The sequence below is a fragment of the Pristis pectinata genome, chromosome 7 (assembly GCF_009764475.1).
Source record: "Pristis pectinata isolate sPriPec2 chromosome 7, sPriPec2.1.pri, whole genome shotgun sequence".
NCBI classification, from domain to species: Eukaryota; Metazoa; Chordata; class Chondrichthyes; order Rhinopristiformes; family Pristidae; genus Pristis; species Pristis pectinata.
The window spans coordinates 39136067-39153785 of NC_067411.1; the positions used below are offsets into that span (position 1 = coordinate 39136067).

General features: G+C 43.5%; 1 protein-coding gene across 4 annotated transcripts in view; it reads left to right on the forward strand.

Moving 5' to 3' along the window:
• Positions 1–1341: 1341 nt before the first annotated feature.
• pip5k1ba (phosphatidylinositol-4-phosphate 5-kinase, type I, beta a) overlaps positions 1342–17719 on the forward strand; it is a 131251-nt gene continuing 114873 nt past the window's right edge. Inside the window, exon 1 of one of the 4 annotated variants that reach the window (XM_052019382.1) lies at positions 1342–2354. The gene's annotated coding sequence lies outside the window, so the exon portion shown is untranslated. Of the gene's footprint in view, positions 2355–2922; positions 3096–17719 lie in introns of those variants that run through there. The other 3 variants (XM_052019373.1, XM_052019381.1, XM_052019376.1) reach the window with 3 other exon arrangements.

The following is a 17719-nucleotide window of genomic DNA, read 5'->3' on the forward strand; positions in this document are numbered from 1 at the left end:
ATATGAACAGATTTATTAGCAGCCTTCAGAAGGGAATTGAATAACTACTTAATGGATAAGAAATATTGCTGGGATTTGAGAAAAGAGCAGAGAGTGGGACTAACTAAACCACTTATGTGAATGCACACAGCACTCATAACAATATGGATGAATTAATGACACAAATTGAAATAAATGGGTATGATCTAATAGTCATTAAAGAGACATGCTTGCATAATAACCAAAGTTGAGAGTTAAATATTCCAGGATACTCAAGTTTTAAAAGAGGTAGTCAAAATGAAAAAGAAGGAGGGGTGGTCAAGATAATAAAGAATAAGGAGATAGGGAAAAGGATCTTAGCCTAGAAAATCAAGAAGTAGAATCAGACTGGATGAAGCTAAGAAACACAACATCTACCCTGTCAAGCTCCATAGAATTTTGTACATTTCAATGAGAACAACTCTCATTTTTTTTCTAAACTCTAAAGAGATTTAGCCTAGTTTGCTTCATCTCTTATCACAGGTCGAGAGTAAATGAAGAGTTGAATGAAATTAGCATTGGTTAAAAAAATGGCGAAATTAATGGGACTGGAATGTGATAACCCCCCCAGGACCCGATGACATATATCCCAAGGGTTTTACAAGGTTCTGGATTGAGATGGTTATCATCTTCCACAAATACCACAAATTATGCAATGCTTCCCAAATATTGGAAGGTGGCAAGTGTAACTCCTAATTAAGAAAAGAGGGAGAGAGTAAACAAGCCTGAAAACAGGCTCAACAACTGCATCTATCCTGCTGTTATAAGACTATTGAATGGTTCCCTAGGACTCTTGACTACTCAATCTACCTTCTTATAGCCTTGCACCTTATTGTTTACCTGCACTGTGCTTTCTCTGTAATGGTAACATTTTATTCTGCATTCTGTTATTGTTGACCCTTGTACTACCTCAATGTACTGGTGTGATGAAATGATCTGTATGGATGGTATGCAAAACAAAGTTTTTCAATGTACCTTAGTACATGTGATAATAATAAACCAATTTACCTATTAGCAGAAGGCAGAATGCTAAAATCTATAACTAAGGAAATGGCATTAGGGCACTTAGAAAATAATTGGAGAATTGTGCAATCAACATGGATTTATGAAAGTCATGTTTGATAAATCTGTTAGTATTTTTGAGGCTGTAACTCATAGAGTAATTGGATCTTCAGCCAACCTTCAATAAGGTACCATACTAGTGGTTATTAAATAAAATTAGAGTCCTTGGATTTAGAGTAATCCAGAATTATAGATGGTAGATTGGTTAACAAGCATGAAATAGAGACTTGGAATTAAAGGGTCATTTCCTGATTGTAGGTTGTGACTAGTGTGGTGCTGCAGGGATTGGTGCTAAAGTCCCAGTGATTCACAATCTATGTCAATGATTTCGAATGAGGGGATCAAGTGTCATGTTTGTTGATGATAGATGGTACTGTGAGTTATGAGGAGAATGCCGAGAGGGATGTTAAAAAGCTAAGTGAATGGTGATGGCATGGCAGATGGAATATAATGTGGAAAAATATGAGATCATCCTCCTTGGTAGAAAAAAATGAGAAAGGTGGAGTTTTTTTTGTATGGTGAGAGATTGAAAGATGTTGGTATTCAAGAGACCTGGTTGTCCTTCTATATTAATCACGGAAAGTCAACACCCAGGTACAGCAAGCAATTGGGAAAGCAACTAATATGTTGACTTTCATTGCAAGAAAATTTTACAAGGGTGAAGATGGCTCCTTGGAGCTATATATAGGGCCCTGGTGAGAGTGCATCTAATCTATTGTGCACAGATAGAATCATAGAGTTATACAGCATGGAAACAGGCCCTTCAGCCCAGCTCGTCCATGCTGACCTACCTGAACTGGTCCCATTTACCTGCATTTAGCACATATCCCTCTAAACCTCTGGTCTCCCTAAGGCTATACCTGTGATAGAGGGAGTGCAATGAAGGTTTACCAGATTCATTGAAAGGGAAGCAGGTCTTATCATAATTTTGAAAGGACAATTGATTGGAAGGGGAAACAACTAACTGAATATGTCTTTCGATAGTCCAAATGGCACCTTCCAATGTTGTATAATTATCCTGTCGAGGTAATCTGCAGTTTGGCTGCTTTGCACATTCAAATCAGCCACCAGGGGGATCGCTGTTCAACAGAACAGGGAACTTTCATTCCCGTACTGCGGCGGCGGGTCTTTATCTCTCTGTCCAGCTCACAGCTGAATGGAACTTACTTCTGGGGGAAGCTGTGCGAGCGAATTCTTCCTCCAGTTTAAAATCAGCGTTGCAAAGGGAAAGCAAAATATTCCGGAGAAGTGAAGCGGGCCACACAGCAAGAAACGTGAGTCAAAGGAATTGTGACCTATTTTTAAATGCACGTTCCTTGAAGGAAATGGAGCTCTGACTATGGTTACATAGGCTGGTAATTTTATGTCAGGTTTTACGATAGTAAACCTTGCTCATTTTATGGAAGGGGAGAATTGGTGTATGTGCACAATATGATTAGAGTTTACCTTCATTCAGGGTGCGAAATGACGGTTAAAGGTGGATTAACTCATTGCTAAAATCAGGATCTGCTTCTGAAAGAAAGAATAAGATACCTACAAACGAAATAGCTCTGGTGATTGACATCTGCACGCCTTGTGTTGAGGAAGGACGGCTGTGTCGCAATCTGAAGGTGTATACACTGGGGAAACCTCTTCAGCGGTGTAATTAGCCCATATTCCCCAGGTATCATAAATGGGAGACATGAATAAATAAATGGAGCGGCCGGCCAGGCAGCTGGTGGAGGACGCAGCGCAGCTGCTGCGGGGTCTGTGCCTGGCTCGGCGTTATCGGTGTTAAATGTGTTTATTTTCCACTTTATCAGTGGTGCAGCAGCTCTCTAGGGCTGGGCTCTTTCTGTGCCCTGGCTGGAGGAAGGGGGTGGAGACTGGACCACACAACAATAGCTCTGTGTGTGTCTCTCTCTCTGTGCGCGTGCACGCGAGGGGTGGCGCGCGCTGCCACATGGTGCGAGAGTGAGACGAGCACGCGGAGAGAGTGGACGGAGGCGGCGCTCACCTGATGCACCGGGAGGCAGGTGGGGAGTGAGTGCGCCGGGCGGGGGGTGGTCGCCGGGCGGCTTCAGGTCAAGGCGGGTGACGGTGGGGTGGGGGTGGGTGCACCGGGCGACAGGTGGGGAGTAAAGGCACCGGGCGGCTTCAGGTCAAGGGGGGTGGAGAGGGTGTAGTTGGAGGGGATGGGGTGAGATAGAGGGAAGGCCATTTGGAGGGGGCATGTGTTGGAGGGTGGATGGTGGGAAGGGTGCATGAGGAGAGGGTGGGCGGTTGGAGGGGGGCGGGAGGGTGAAGGGGGAGTGTACGACAGGGGTGCAGTTGGAGTTTGGGGAGTGCAGAGGGAGAGTCGGAGTGTGCGGGAGGAAGGCGGTGAGGGGGAGAAGAAGAATGAGAGTGCGATAGATGCTGGGTGTATTTCTAGGTTTGTGTCCTGTGTGTTTATTAGAAGGTGCTGCTTGTGCTCTGTAAGATCACAACTGTGCTTCCTTAGACTGGAGTATGGAACAGTGCTTTACGCTTAGATCAGTTGTTGGGAATGGTTAAGTTTTAGTCCATTGGTTTATGTGAAAACAAAATGAGCTTGTGAATAAACACTGGAGTCCAGGGTCTTGTAAGCTGCACTTTCTGTAGAAGAATCCTTAGTGGTGTGACAAGCTCTCTAACAGCAGTTGGATTGAAGGTATTCGGTCAGTGAGTGGGTTCACCTTTTTGTTCAGCTCCCTAAGCCTGCTCTTATGTTGGGAATAACACAAGTCCTTTCAGGGAAAAGAAAAAAGCTTCACCTTTTGAATTTTAGTCTAAAGTCAATTTTTGCATTAAAACTGAGGTTCTCAAACAGAATGTAATGTACTTGACACCAGTCAAATGACTGGGTTTGTTTTGGGTGATCACTCATGCAGTTAGATAAGGACTTGGGTGCGGGAGGAAGGGTCGTTGATTGAAGAGAGGTGCAGGGACATTGGGGAATGAGGCATAGAAAGGGAGAAATGGATACACTTACATATAAATGCGCATGTTTATATGTAAATAAAAGGTATCAGTTTTCATCAAACTTGTTGCAAGCATGGTGCAAACTGAATTTATATTAGATTGTACAAAATTGTGTATAATTTCTGTTTTAAAATATTTTCCAAATCTAACTCGTTTCAGATTTTTAAAAAATTTTATCTTTTGATCCCAGTTCCCTGTTTTGAAATAGTAGCAAATTTAAATTTGGGAAGCAGAGATTCCCTTTCTTTATACCTGATTTTGTTTTCACTTGGAAAAACAGTCCAGAACAGATTAATTCTTTAATGTATGGAGTTGAAAAACACTATGGTGCTGGAGGAACTCAGCAGGCCAGGCAGCATCCATGGAGAAAAGCAGGCAGTCAATGTTTCAGGTCAGGACCCTTCTTCAGGTAGGAAAAAGGGAAGCCCAGTATATGGGAGGGAAAAGCAGAGCAGTGATAGGTGGACAAAAGAGGGGAGGCGGGGTGGGCACGGTGGTGAAAGGTAGATGCAGGTACGAGATAGTGATAGGCAGGTGTGGGGGAGGAGGGGAGAGCAGATCCACCGGGGGATGGGTCAAAGGTAAGGAGGAAAAAGGGGGAGGGGTAGAAAGAGTCGAGGGAAGGAAAGAAGCATGGTTGGTGGGGGAGGGTTGTGGGGATTACTGCAAGTGGGAGAATTCAATGTTCATGCCATTAGGCTGTAAGGTTCCAAGATGGAAAATGAGGTGCTGTTCCTCCAGTTTGCACTTGGAATTCTCCTGGCAGTGGAGGGGGCCGAGGACTGACATATCTGTGATGGAGTTGGAGGGGGAGTTGAAGTGACTGGCAGTGGAGGAGATGCAGATCGCGGTTACGGACAGAGTGCAGGTGTTCTGCGAAACATTCACCTCGTCTGCATTTGGTCTCGTCAATATAGAGGAGGCCACACTTGGAGCACAGAATGCAATATCACCTTCTGCATTTGGTGCTCCAAATGTGGCCTCTATATATGGTAGCATAGTGGTTGGCGCGACACTATTACAGCGCCAGCGATCGGTGTTCGATTCCCGTCGCTGTCTGTAAGGACTTGGTATGTTCTTCTGTGTCTGTGTGGGTTTCCTGCCACATTGCAAAGACGTACGGGTAGGTTAATTTGGGTTTAAAATGGGTGGCGCGGACTCGTTGGGCCGGAAGGGCCTGTTACCGCGCTGTAAATAAAATTTAAAAATTTAAATATATTGGCGAGACCAAATGCAAACTAGGTGACCGTTTTGCAGAACACCTGTGCTCTGTCTGTAACTGCAATGTGCAGAAAGTACCTCCTACCTTCAGTCCTGAAGAAGGGTCCTGACCCAAAACATTGACAGCCTACTTTTCTCCACGGATGCTGCCTGGCCTGCTGAGTTCCTCCAGCACCATAGTGTTTTTCATCTAGATTCCAGCATCTGCAGTCCTTTGTTTCTCAATGTATAGAGTAACTGGTTGCAGTGGTGTTGGTAAAGAATGGCAGGCATCATATGCAGTATGTGTGGTTATGTAGTGATTCAGTGTGCAATTTTCATGCGCAGAGCTTTATACCTTTTTTAATTTTGAAATGAATTCTTACAATATAATTTTGCCGGTTTTCAAAATCCAGTCTCCTTGGATCAGATGGGCTGACCTTTATTTTGGCTGGGTTGGAACAGATATCTTATCAATAGATTGGAACTTGAAACAGACTTAGAGGTGACTTACAAATTGTCATTTTTGCATGCTTGCTGGCCCAATAAGCTGGTAAAGGTACATTATCATAAATTCTAACCAGTTAAGCAATATTAATATGTTGCTATTTGCCTATACCTATGACTGTGCAAATGCATGTTTGTGAAATAGCCAGCTCCTTCCAAACCTATGACCTATCTAGAAAGACAAGGACTATAGGTGAGAGGAACCACCACCATCTGCAACTTCCCCTCTAAACTTGGAACTTGCCATTCCCTTATTATTGTCATTTCCAAATCCTGTGGCTCCCCTCCCAATGACTACAGAACTGGCTTCCACTATATTGATTTGAGAAGGTGTCTCAAAGGGCGTTTAGGGGTGTGCACTGGCCTTGATGATTTCTTCCTTCAGGGAAAAGATTATAAAATGTTTTATGGAGTGCAAAAATCCAGCTACCATTGGGTTTTCAATAGGAATTTTTTTAAAACTAGATATCTACTTTTATAGAGAACTATCCTGCCCCTTATCTCATTGCTATATCATGCACACTGACCCCAGAAATAATTGGTATACATTTTGTCATGGGTTTTGCGTAATTAAGTTTAGCAAAACTGAATAACAAGAAGTGATTTCCTGTTCCTTGTCTGAGAAATTTTCAGATGAGTGTTGTGGAGGGCAAGAAATAAACTCTTGATATGGCACCTTCATTTTCCTCAAAGACTACATACATTGCTTAGTATTTAACGCAGTGAAACATTCCAAGCTGTTTCACAGGGGTGTTGTCAGGCAAAATTTGGTGCCAATCCATAGTGATATTTGGGCATGTGATCAAAGGACTGGTAGCTTTTAAGGAACATTTTTTTAAAAAAAAATGCATTTGTATAGTGCACTTCACCTTTGTTTCAGGATATCTCAAAATTCTTTTACAGCTAATGAATTAATTTTGAGGTGCAGTGATTTATAATTCAGGAAATATGGCAGCCAAGTTGCATAGAGCAAGATAGAGACACGAGACTGCAGATGCTGGAATCTGGAGCAACAAACAATCTGCTGGAGGAACTCAATGGGTCGAGCAGCATCTATGGAGGGGAATGGATGATTGATGTTTCAGGTCAAAACCCTTCATCTGGGACTGGAAAGAAAGGGGGAGACAGCTAGTATGAAAAAGTGGAGGTCAGGGGTGGAGCAAAAGCTGGTGGGTGATGCTGGAAATTCTCAGCAGCTCAGACTTCATCTGTGGAGGGAGAAGTGATGTTAACATTTTGGGTTGGTCACCCTTCATCACGACTTGGAAAAATTGTAACTTTAAACTGGTCCCATTTCCAGAGAGAGTGGGGAAGGGTGAAGAGAACAAAAGGGAAGTCTGTGGGAGGTGAAAACCAAGGGAGATGGAATGTCATAAGTGGTAGCGACACCAGCTGAAAAAGTGTGGTGAACCTGAAGAATAACAAAAGCTGTGTCTTGGGGTGATGTAAGTATATGAGTGAAATCTGAACTAGTAGAAAAGGAGGGGGGGGGTTGGTGGGATATGAGAGCAACAAACAATCTGTTGGAGGAACTCAGCAGGTCGAGTGGCATCTATGGGGGTGGGGGGTGGGGGGAGGAAGGAATTGCTGACGTTTTGGTTTGTACCTCAGCATCAAGACCATTTCCTGCACAGATGCTGCTCGACCTGCTGAGTTCCTCCAGCAGATTGCTTGTTGCTCCATATTCCAGCATCTGCAGTCTCTCGTGTCTCCAGGGAATACAAGAAACAGGTGTCCTGATGCAGGATCTCGACCCAAAACGTATAGAATTCCTTTTCCCCCACAGATGCTGCTTGACCCACCAAGTTCTTCCAGCAGATTTTGTTGCTCCAGATTCCAGTATCTGCAATCTCTTGTCTCCAGTAACAATGTACAGGACTGGAAAGGATGGATATTTGAATTTTGTGTTGAGTCCTGAAGGGTGTAATGGGGAGGTGAGGGGCTGTTTTCCCTGAGGTTATGTTGAGCTTCAATGGAACAACGTAGAAGATCAAAGTGAGATTGGGATGGAGAAATAAAGTGACTTGGGGGTCACCCTGGCAAACTGAATGAAAGTGTTCTGCAAAGTAGTCACTAAATGTTTCATCATGTAGAATTTCTCCCCTGCAGAAGAGACTGCACATGAGCACCAATTCCATTCACTGACTTTTTGGGTCCCTTCACAACAGGGTGGTTGTAAGGGAAAGTGCAGTAAGAAGGGTCTAGGTACTGGTGGAGGTGAAGGAATGGGCTAGAGTTCCACAGAGGGGACAATTCCTCCAGAAATGGGAGGGAAGTGAAGGAGAACTTGTGTTTGGCAGTGTTACCTTATGGAGGTATCAGAATTTACCCAGGATGATCTATTGAATGTAGAGGTGGGAGGTGAGCACAAGGTCATTGGTTTATTATTGCCACATATACCAAGGTACAGTGAAAAGATTTGCATGCCATCCAGACAGATCATTCCATATGTGAATATGTTCCAGGAAACACAAAAGGGGAAAAAAAAATGCAGAATATAGTGTTGCAGTTACAGAGAGTGCAGTGCAAATAGACAAAGTGCAAGGGCCATGATGAGGTAGATTGTGAGAACAAGAGTCCATCTTTATCATACAAGAGGTCTGTTCAGGAAGTCTGAATCAACAGCAGGATAGAAGCTGTCCTTCAGCCTGATGGTTCGTACCGAGAGCTTGGGACGAGTGTCGGTCAGAAGTGAGTGTGGCTTTTGTATCTTTTGCATGATGGGAGGGGCGAGAAGAGAGAATGACTGGGGTGGGAGAGGTCCTTGATTGTGTTGGCTGCTTTCCGGAGGCAGCAGTAAGTGTAGACAGTCCATAGAGGGGAAGCTGGTTTTCATGCTTTGGGTGGGAGGAGAGCAAGTGAGAGCAGACATAAGGAATGAAGCAGATGTAGTCAAGAGACAGGTTGACCACGGGTGAGAGAGAAGGTGTATATTGGGAGCATGGGTGTTGTCAGCTGAACGACTGCAACAGAGACTCTGAAATTGGGGATTGGAGTAGAGCCCATTGCAAGAAGCAGAGTGGGAGGAGGTAAATCAGGAGAGCTGTGTGAGTTCATGTAGTGAAGGCTTATCTCCATCTCTTCAATAGAGAAGTAAAGAGTTAGAGATGGATCAAGTGAAGGCGAGTGCAGGGTTGAAACTGACAGAAAAGGCATGTATTTGGAATGAACTGCCAAAAATAGTGGTCGAGGTGGGCACATTAGCAACATCTTAAAAAGCCATCTAGATATGGATAGGAAAGGCTTAGAGGGCTATGGGCCAAACCCAGGCAAATGGGACTAGCTCACTGGGCAACACAGTTGGCATAGATGGTTTGGGCTGAAGGGCCTGTTTTCGTGCTCTGACTCTGAGGGGTGAAAGATTTAAATGGGACCTGAGGGGCAACTTCTTCATGCAGAGGGTGGTGAGTATATGGAACAAGCTGCCAGAGAAAGTAGTTTAGGCAGGTACAATAACAACATTTAAAAGACATTTGGGTAAGTACATGGATAGGTGGGGTTTGGAGAGAGATGGGCCAAATGCAGGCAAATGGGACTAGCTTGAGGGGCACCATGATTGGCATGACGAGTTGGGCTGAAGGGCCTATTTCCATGCTGTATTGCTCTAATGCTATGAAATGTCTGAGTTCCATATAAGAGCAGGAAGCAGCACCAATACAGTCATCAGTTCAGTGGAAAAGGAAGTGAGGGACTGAAGTGGCTCCACACATTCAACAAAGAGATGGGTGTAACTTGGACCCATGTTGGTTTCCATTAGCCACACCTTTGATTGCAAAGAAGCGTATGGAGGGAACTGAGGTGTAGGTACTGAAGTAGGAATGGAGAGGAGTTGGTTTAGGGTGAGAATTTAGGACCTAGAGTTTATGCATTAAAGGCAAGGTATGCTTGCCTTCGTTGAGCACTGAGTATGAGTCAGGAAGTCATGTATAAAGCTGGTTAGGCTGCACTTGGAGTATTGTGTGCAATTCTGGTCGCCCCATTACAGGAAGGATGTGGAAGCTTTGGAAAGGGTGCAGAAAAGGTTTATCAGGATGCTGCCTGGTTTTGAGAGTATTGGCTATAAGGAGAGGTTGGACAAACTTGGGTTGTTTCATCAGGTGCTGAGGGGAGAGCTGAACAAAGTTTATAAAATTATGAGAGGCATAGATAGAATCGTTTTCCCAGGGTAGAAATGTCAAATACTAGAGAGCAGAGCTTTAAGGTGAGAGGGGAAAAGTTTAAGGGAAATGTGCAGGGCAAGTTTTTTTTTAACACTGCGTGGTAGGTGCCTGGAATGGGCTACTGGGGTAGTGGGAGAAGTAGATATGAGAGTGGCATTTAAGAGGCTGTTGGATGGGCATGTGAATATGCAGGAAATGGAGGGATATGGATCATGCAAGAAGTGATTAGTTTAATTTGGCATCCTGTCCAGCACATATTGTGGGCCGAAAGGCCTGTGCTGTACTGTTTTATGTTCTACGGCATGACTGCCAGAAGTGGAGTGATTCAAAATTGGGGATGACCCGAAGGCCAGAATTGGAGAATACAGAAATGTGACATGGTTGAAAGATGTTGCAGAGATAAAGGTGGGGTAAAGCCCTGGAACTTTGGGGAGGCAGGCATTTTAAAGTTTAGCCATTGACTTGGGACAAGTGTTTAGTCAGAGGTGAGAGCCAGCTCTTGGCCAGGTATCTGAATAGAACGATCAGGACTAATGTTGGCCTCTGGCACTTCATGTGCATCTAGATGTAGCACCATTCAGGGGTGATGATGGGAATGAAGTAGCTAAAGGTGAATTCCACATACAGAATAAATGTTGTTTAACTGAGCATGCGCTTTAGTTGCTGGTTAACCTAGGTTAATGTTTACAAGCTTTGCCAATTGTATCATGTGAAGGTGATAGGGTTATGTCATGAGGTGTGTACGTAACCAGTTAAAATCAGAAATAGCTTTTGGGCCTTTCCAAGTTGTCCATGCTTATGATCAGCTTTCCTTGGATGTTGGACAGTAACTCAACCATAAACAGACCTATCCATTATATTGGGTATTTTTATTGTTTAAATTTGAACCAAAAGGGCCCCTTATTATTTCTACATTATTAATAAGTTAAATTTAACATTAACTGATCTTAACCTCGAGATATAGCACCTGGTTTAGTATTCATTTTGATTCCCGAGTGTCCATACAGAGCCTGCTGCATATTTGTTTGTTTAAATTTGTCACTATGATTTGCATATACATTAATCAGTTTTGAATTTATTTAAATAGAACCTTTTAAAAGTCCAAAGCAATATATCTGGGATTTTTTAACTCCATCAATGCTGAAATGGTAAACACTCAAGTGATTCAAAGCTTTTAAGTTCCATTTTTTTTAAATATTTGGCTTCTAGATTCTGTAATTCTTGAGGTTGGGAAGGGGAATATTCTGCCAGAAAAAGAGGAATCCATGATTAATTTTCCATTTATATTATGTTAGTTGAGACAGCTGGAAAATGTGTGTTTGTATATGTGGTTCTGAGAGATCTTTTATAAATTTGTATTAGTGATTAGAAGAGTTTATTCTAAATCCAGAATCGCACATTAATACAAAAGGTACTGTAGATTCTGGAAAACCAAAATTAAAAAGAGATGTTGCAAGCAGTCAGCAAGTCAAGCAGTGAATGTGGAGAGAGGAGCAGAATTAATGTTTTAGATCAATGGCTGGATTAGAACTAGGATATTAGGTAATGACTTATTCAGATTTAGACCATAACACATAGGAGCAGAATCAGGCCATTCAGCCCATTGAGTCTGCTCCGCCATTCAATCATGGCTGGGTTTTTTTGTTTCAACCCCCATTCTCCCACCACCTCCCTGTAACCCTTAACCCCCTTACCGATCAAGAACCTATCAATTTCTGCCTTAGATACACCCAATGACTTGGCCTCCACAGCTGTCTGTGGCAAGGAATTCCACAGATTCACCACCCTCTGGCTGAAGAAATTCCTCCTCATCTCAGTTTTAAAGGGATGTCCCTTTATTCTGAGGCTGTGCCATCAGATCCTAGACTCCTACTAATGGAAACCTCCTCCAAAGTCCCTTTGCACCTCCAATTTCTGAATTCTCTTCCCATTTAAACAAAAATAGTCTATACCTTTTTATCCTTCCTACCAAAGTGCATAACTCCACACTTCCCTATGCTGTATTCCATCTGACACTTCTTTGCCCACTTTCCCAACCTGTCCAAGACCTTCTGCAGACTCCCTGCCTCTGACACTACCTTTCCCTGCACCTCTCTTGGTATTGTCTGCAAACTTGGCCACAATGCTAAGTTTGTAGATGATACCAAGGTTTCTCTGGTTTCTTCCAACATACCAAAGATGTGTGGGTTGGTAGGCTAATTGGGCATTTGTAAATTGCCCTTAGTGCATATGGATGGTAAAATCTGGGGGGATATTGATGGAAATAAAGAGAGAATAGGTTAAAGAGAAAATTAATGGGGGAATGGAGGTGTTCTGTGAGTTGGCTTAGACTGATGGGCCAAATGGCCCCTAAATCTAAATGGAAATATGGAATGTGATTGATTAAAAACAGATTGGAAGAGTCTATAGCTCAAAAAGATGTCTGAATCCCCTCTGGATTTTAGCTGGACTACATCCTGAGTTAATTCATAGTAATGTATTTGTTACACACCACTGCCCCTGCACACCCTGAACATCCTTAATTCTAGAGAGAGATTTTGAATAGGGACTCATTTCTGGAATTTGAAATTGGAGGATGTGTACAGAAGAATAAAGATCTTGTGTCTTTACTGAGACTGTACATTTTTCTTCAAGTAACCTCTAAAGTTCACTCTTCAGGGTAATGTTTGACCGTGTGTCAGCTGTGTCTTGCTTCTGAATCAAAAGGTTGTTGGTTCAAATCCCACTCCAGAGACTTGTGGATAGAAGTCTAGGCTGACATTCCAGTACAGAGAGATGCTGACTTTTGAGTGGGATGATATATTGTGGCCCTGTCTGTTTTCTAGGGTGGAGGCAAAGGATCCAACTGCACCATTTCACACAAACATACCCCTTATGTCCTGGTGAATATTTATCCCTCAATCAACATCTCTTGGAGACACATAATCTGGTCATTAACAGTTTCCTCCACATCCCAAAGACATGGATTAGTAGGTTAATTGGCCACTGTTAGTGTCCCTAGCGTGATGGTGAGTGATAGAATCTGGGGACAGTTGATGAGAATATAGGATTATTGTAAATGAGTGGTTGATGGTCAGTGTAGACTTGGTGGGCTGAAGGGCTAGCTTCTGTATTCTGACATTGTTCTTAATGGGAGCTTGCCGCATGTAAACTGCCTGCCACTGTCTGATATTACAACAGTGACTACATTCTTATTTATCAGCACCAAAACACTTTATTCGTCAGGAGTTGGTTTGAATGCTGACCAAAATGTCAACATACAGCCAGGAGAAGGAAGGAAAGAGTTTGCTTTATGATGTACTATGAGGGAAGGGAAAGATGCCATGGGAATGCAAGTCTGTCTTCATTCCTACTGAAAATTCACAGCCAAAAACATATCAGGGAAATTTGTGGCAGTATACTTTAAATGAAGGCACCAGTTATGCAGAAGAGAGGTGGATAAACGATGTGCTTGTTGTTCCCATCACAGGAAACTGTGTGCTTGGAGCAGGTCACACAGCCTTGTTTCTTTGCCTGTAGATTATCGAAAACCTAAGTTAAAACAAAATGTTGTTATGAAGTGGGCTTTTGTGTCATTAAAACCTGCTGAACTTTGAAGGGTTCCAGTAGGGTTGTTGGGAAACAGTGTGAGGCATTGATGGGATAGAAAAATAAATTGTGTTAACAACAACTTGGATCTATGTAGCATTTTATTTAAAGGGGGGGATCCAGAGGTTTGGCTTATTGATGTTGGGGAAACATTTTCAAATTCCACACTGGCATCCAGTAAATATAAATTAAATAAATTTGGAAAGCTGGTATTAGTACTGATGATCTCAAAACTATCTGATTATCTTAATAAAAATCAATCTGGTTCATATCCTCTACTAGAAAATCTGCTGCCCTTGTCCATCTGAGCTGTGTGTGACCCCAGAACCACTCTCCCTCCTACCTGTGCTCTGGCAAACCACTCAGTTCAGGAAAGGGCAATAAATGCTGGCCTAGTCAGTGATGCCCTTCTAACATGCATCTTAAAGGGAAAGGAATAAATCCCAAGCCAGTTCAAGAATTGTGGAGTCATACAGCATGGAAACAGGCCTTTTGGCTCAACTAGTCCATGCTGACCAAGAATCCTATCTAAGCTAGTCCCATTTGTCTGTGTTTGGCCCACATCCCTCTAAACCTTTCCTATGTCCCTGTCCAAGTACCTTTTTAAATGTTGTTAATGTACCTGCCTTAACCATTTCTTCTGGCAGCTCATTCCATATATGTACCACCCTCTTGGTGGGAAAAGTTGCTCCTCAGTTTCCTATTAAATCTCTCCCCTCTCACCTTAAGCCAATGCCCCCTCATTCTTGATTCCCCAAGCCTGGGGAAAAAGGTTGTGCATGTTGACCCCATCTATGCCTCTCATGATTTTGTACACATCTATAAGATCACCCCTCATTTTCCTACACGCCAATGAATAAAGTCTCAACCTCTCTCCATAACTCAGTCCGAGTCCCAGCAACATCCTCATAAATCTCCTCTATACTCTTTCCAGCTTAATGGCAATTCATTGGAATGTTATAGAAGAAAAGGCTTGGAGGAGGGGGAAGAGGATGCACGGGAACCCTAAACCATCTCAATGGCTGTCTTTTTGCATGCAGTATGCTTTTAATTCTGTGGCACTGCTGTAGAATATTTGACGGGTTAGACCCACAGCAGTCAGTCAAGTTGCCAGGCAACAGTATGTGCAACTTTTTGTTTTCTCCCTCATTAGTCATGATACCAGGTAACAGGGATCAGGAGTGTTGGTTTCTCCAGCCTCGTGCAGTTTAATCACGGGATTTAGTGTTTTGTTTTTCTCAGCTCTCCTGCTGCGGAGGATAATTTTTCTATCCTGTTTTTCCCAGTAGGGAGCAATTAGGATTCCATTTTCTATATGGGTGTGGGGGGGGGGGGGGAAGAAATTATGGATTTAAGATTCCTTATGTGCACCAAAACACTCTCCTCACCATGAGTTGATGAGGAGGCTAAACAAGAATGCAAAATGTCAATGTGTAGCAGAAGGAATGAAAGGATTTACATTTTTTTTCTGTGCCTTTCCCCTACCCGAGGGCATCCGAAATTATTCAAAATCAAGCTTTGGAACGTAAGGGACACGTCAACTAATTTGCACACAATAATTTTCTGCATGCAACAAGCTGATAATGACCAAATAAGCTGTCTCAATAGGTTGAAAGATAAAGAGAAATAAAGGACTGCAGATGCTGGAAGCTAGATGAAAAATGTGATGATGCTGGAGGAACTCAGCAGGCCAGGCAGCATCCGTGGAGAAAAGCAAGTGGTCAACATTTCGGGTCAGGACCCCTCTTAAAGTGGGAGAATTCAATGTTCATGGAATTCTCCCACTTTAAGTAATCCCCACCCCCCCTTCCCCCACCACGCTGCCGCTTCCCTTTCCTAGCCTCTTTTGTTTCTACCTTTTTTCCTTTTCTCTCCTCGCCTTTGACCCATCCCCCAGTGGATCTGCTCTCCCCTCCTCCCCCACACCTGCCTATCACTATCTCGTACCTGCATCTACCTATCACCACCTTGTGCCCATCCCACCTCCCCTCTTTTGTTCACCTATCACTGCTCTGCTTTTCCCTCATATATTGTGCTTCCCCTTTCCCTATCTTCAGTCCTGAAGAAGGATCGTGATCCGAAACATTGACTGCCTGCTTTTCTCCACAGATGCTGTCTGGCCTGCTGAGTTCCTCTGGCATCATAGTGTTTTTCATTCAGGTTGAAAGTTAAATTGGAGGAAGAATACCATGCCTCCTTCATGATCCCATGGAATGAGACTTGGGAAATCTACGGGTTTGATCCATAGTCTCTGATTCCTTCAAGTCACCTGGTCTAAAATATTGGGCCACCCGAACCAAGGCTTCCAGCTGGTGCCTCCTCCTCTTCCATGTTTTTCACTGACCCTATTAAAACTCCTGGGAAATAACTGGGATGTTTCACCATGTCAAATTGTTATACAAGTTTGTGCGGTGGCAGATTCCAAGACCCAGAATGTCAGCAGCCTGTGAGGGAGGCATCATGTTAAGGCTGTTGAATTCTGATAGGGACTGGGAGGTGCCTTCATATTGGCCATGGGCATGACTGATCCAAACAGTTATTTCTTCCCAAGAGGGAAAGGGAGTAGCTGAGGTCATCTCTCAATGTCTTGATTACACCTCCCAAGAGCATTGAAAGCCAAGGTTAACGGAGACAGGTGTCTGGCATGTATCCAGTGGAGTGATGGATCCTGCTCTTTCACGTGATCTGACCTTCCTGCTCATTATGGGAGTTTGTCAGTGCAGATAGATAAAGATCCAGCAGGAAAGGTGAATGTGACCAAGGCAGCTCTTGCCCATGTGGCTTGGGGTGACTTCTTCAAACAAGAACCTGTTTGCAATCAACCATGCCAGTAACAGGCACTTCTAATCCATGTTATTTAGCACAGTTCCTCTTTTTCAATTGTGGTGAAGTGCTGCAGAACATAGAACAGTACAGCACAGTACAGGCCCTTCAACCCACGATGTTGTGTTGTAAACCTTATCCACATTCTATCTATCACCCTCTCTACTTCACCTCCCATAAACCTCTATTTTTCTTTCAACCATGTGCCTATCTAGGAGTCTCTTAAATGACCCTATCGTATCAGCGCCTACCACCACCACCCCCCCCCCCCCCACCCTGCCCCAGGCAATGCATTTCAGGCACCCACCACTCTGTGTTTTTAAAAAAAAACTACCTCTGACATCGCGCCCCCCCCCCCCCCCCCCCCCGAACTTTCCTCCACGCATCTTAAACGGGTGAACTCTAGTATTGACAATTACTGCCCTGGAGAAAAGATGCTGGCTATCCACTCTTTCTATGCCCCTCATAATCTTATACACCTCTATCAAATCTCCTCTCATCCTCCGTCCCTCCAAGGAGAAAAGCCCTAACTTGCTCAGCTTTTCCTCATAAGACATGCTCTCCAATCCAGGCAGCATTCTTGTAAATATCATCTGCACCCTCTCCAAAGCTTCCACATCCTTCCTATAATGTGGTGATCAGAACTGAAAAAAATATGCTAGATGTGGTCTAACCAGGGTCTTATAGAGCTGCAACATTACCTCTCTGCTCCTGAACTCAATCTCCCAGCTAGTGAAGGCCAGCACACATAACACCTTCTTAAGCACCCTATCAACTTGCATGGCAACTTTGAGCGACCTATGTACTTGGACCCCAAGATCTCTCTGTTCCTCAGCACTGCTGAGAATCCTGCCATTAACCGTGTACCCTGCCTTCAAGTTCGATCTTCCAAAGTGTATTACTTCACACTTCTCCAGATTGAACTCCATCTGCCACTTCTCTGCCCAGCTCTGCATCCTGTCAATATCCCATTGCAACCTGCGACAACCTTCTGCACTATCTACTACGCCACCAACCTCTATGTCATCTGCAAACTTACCAACCCACCCTTCCACTTCATCCAAGTCATTTATAAAAAAAATTGACTCTCCGTCTGTGAACTGAATTTGTGAAGGAAGTTAGTTCTTGAATAAATTAGGGAAATTAAATTACTGAATGACGTCCATACACTCAAAAGGCCTGTCACAAAGGCAGGTTTTGTGTTATATAACTTTAACATATACAAGATGTCTAAGATATTTCCAGGGAGTATGGAAACAGAGGGACAGCACAGAAATGGGCCCTTCAGCCCACTGAATCCATGCCAACCATCAACCACCCATTTAACTAATCCTACATTAATCCCCATCTTATTCTCCCCACATTTTCAACTCTTCTCT